The following is a 3257-nucleotide window of genomic DNA, read 5'->3' as shown; positions in this document are numbered from 1 at the left end:
GAGGTACAGCAGAGCTCCACACCCTTAATCTGTGGTGTGTAGAAACTCCACCGTTAAAAATACATAAGTGATGAAGGTCCAGGCATGGCCAAATGGCCAGCCCCCAAACGTGGTCAACAGATCAAAAAATACAATCAAAGACACCAAATAAAATAGTAAAAAGTTCTATTTATACTAGACTAGCTACTAGAGTTACAGAAGTAAGTAATTGATGCAGAAATCCACTTCCGGGGCCCACTTGGTTTGTGCTTGTGCTGAGCTTGAGCTTTACACGTGAAGAGGCTTCTTTTGGAGTTGAACGCCAAGTTGTAACGTATTTTTGGCATTCAACTCTGGTTCGTGACGTGTTTCTGGCGTTTGACTCCAGAATGCAGCATGAAACTGGCGTTGAGCGCCAATTTACGTCATCTAATCACAAATAAAGTATGAACTATTATATTTTGATGAAAAGCTCTGGATGTCTACTTTCCAACGCCGTTGCGAGCGTGCCATTTGGAGTTCTGTAGCTCCAGAAAATCTATTTCGAGTGCAGGGAGGTCAGAATCCAATAGCATCAGCAGTCCTTTGTCAGCTTTTTATCAGAGTTTTGCTCAGGTCCCTCAATTTCAGCCAGAAATTACCTGAAATCATAGAAAAACACACAAACTCATAGTAAAGTCTAGAAATGTGAATTTAGCATAAAAACTAATGAAAACATCCCTAAAAGTAGCTAGATCCTACTAAAAACTACCTAAAAACAATGCCAAAAAGCGTATAAATTATCCGCTCATCAGCTACCATCCGTCCTCTCAGTGAAAACATGTCTGCTACGGTTTTCCGCATGGCTAATCAGCTGTCGGTTCTCGATCGTGTCAGAATAAGATCCATTGATCCTTTTCCACACTATCACTGCGCCCAACAGTCAGGAGTTTGAAGCTCGTCACAATTATCCCATCCCAGATCCTACTCGGAATACCACAGACAAGCTTTAGAGTTTCTGGATCTCAAGAATGCTGCCAATTGATTATAGCTTATACCACGAAGACTCTGATCTCACAGAATGGGAGGCTCTATTGTCAGGAGAGGAAACCATGCATCGTGAACCAGGAGACTAAGAGATACACACTCAAGCTCTTGCAGATAGAACGGAGGTGGTTGTCAGGCACGCGTTCATAAGGGAGGATGATGATGAGTGTCACGGATCATCACATCCATCAGGTTGAAGTACGAGTGAATATCTTAGAACAAGAATAAGCGTGAATTGAATAGAAAAACAATAGTACTTTGCATTAATTCATGAGGAACAGCAGAGCTCCACATCTTAATCTATGAGGTGTAGAAACTCCACCGTTGAAAATACATAAGTGATGAAGGTCCAGGCATGGCCAAATGGCCAGCCCCCAAAACGTGATCAAGAGATCAAAAGTGATCCAAAGATAGTCTCAAAAATGATCTAAAGATATGAATACAATAGTAAAAAGTGCTATTTATACTAAACTAGTAAACTAGGTTTACAGAAAATGAGTAACTAAGTGTAGATAGTGCAGAAATCCACTTTTGGGGCCCACTTGGTGTGTGTTTGGGCTGAGCATTGAAGCTTTCACGTGCATAGGCTCTTCTTGGAGTTTAAACGCCAGTTTTGGTGCCAGTTTGGGTGTTTAACTCCAGCTTTGGTGCCAGTTCTGGCGTTTTACGCCAGAAAAAAGGTCTCTGGTGGGCGTTTAGACGCCAGTTTGGGCCATCAAATCTCGGGCAAAGTATGGACTATTATACATTGCTGGAAAGCCCAAGATGTCTACTTTCCAATGCAATTGAGAGCGATTGGGCTTCTGTAGCTCCAGAAAATCCACTTCGAATGCAGGGAAGTCAGAATCCAACAACATCTTCAGTCCTTTCTCAGCTTCTAAATCAGATTTTTGCTCAGGTCCCTCAATTTCAGATAGAAAATACCTAAAATCACAGAAAAACACACAAACTCATAGTAAAGTCCAGAAATGTGATTTTTGCATAAAAACTAATAAAAATATACTAAAAAGTAACTAAAACTTATTAAAAACTATGTAAAAATAATGCCAAAAGCGTATAAATTATCCGCTCATCACAACACCAAACTTAAATTGTTGCTTGTTCCCAAGCAACTGAAAATAAAATAGGATAAAAAGAAGAGAATATACAATAAATCTCAAAATATCAATGAAACTTAGTCCCAATTAGATGAGCGGGGCTAGTAGCTTTTTGCCTCTAAATAGTTTTGGCTTCTCACTTTATCCTTTGAAGTTCAGAATAATTGGCATCCATTAGGAACTCAAAATTTAGATAGTGTTATTGATTCTCCTAGTTCAGTATGTTGATTCTTGAACATATCTACTTTATGAGTCTTGGCCGTGACCCTAAGCATCTTATTTTCCAGTATTACCACCAGGTATATAAATGCCACAGACACATAACTGGGTGAACCTTTTGAGATTTTGACTCAGCTTTGCTAGAGTCGCCAGTTAGAGGTGTCCAGAGTTCTTAAGCACACTCTTTTACTTTGGATCACGACTTTAACTACTCAGTCTCAAGCTTTCCACTTGGACCTTCATGCCACAAGCACATGGTTAGGGACAGCTTGATTTAGCCGCTTAGGCCAGAATTTTGTTCCTTTGGGCCCTCCTATCCATTAATGCTCAAAGCCTTGGATCCTTTTTACCCTTGCCTTTTGGTTTTAAAGGCTATTGGTTTTTTCTGCTTGCTTTTTCTTCTCTTTTTTTCTTTTAATTTTTGCCACTTTCTTTTTTTTCACAAGCTTTGTTATTCACTGCTTTTTCTTGCTTCAAGAATCAATTTTATGATTTTTCAGATCATCAATAACATCTCTCTTTTTTTCATCATTCTTTCAAGAGCCAACAAATTTAACATTCATAAACTTCACTATAAAAAATATGCACTATTCAAGCATTCATTCAGAAAACAAAAAGTATTGCCACCACATCAAAATAATTAAACTAATTTCAAGATAAAATTTGAAATTCATGAACTTCTTATTCTTTTGTAATTAGGAACAATTTTCATTTAAGAAAGGTGAAGGATTCATGGAATTATTCATAGCTTGAAGGATGTCTACTTTCCAACGCCGTTGAAAGCATGCCATTTGGAGATCTGTAGCTCCAGAAAATCCATTTCGAGTGCAGGGAGGTCAGAATCCAACAGTATCAGTAGTCCTTTGTCAGCCTTTTATCAGAGTTTTGCTCAGGTCCCTCAATTTCAGCCAGAAATTACCTGAAATCACAGAAAAA

This window comes from Arachis duranensis, chromosome 5 (assembly GCF_000817695.3).
Source record: "Arachis duranensis cultivar V14167 chromosome 5, aradu.V14167.gnm2.J7QH, whole genome shotgun sequence".
NCBI classification, from domain to species: Eukaryota; Viridiplantae; Streptophyta; class Magnoliopsida; order Fabales; family Fabaceae; genus Arachis; species Arachis duranensis.
Note: the sequence above shows the minus strand (reverse complement) of the source record.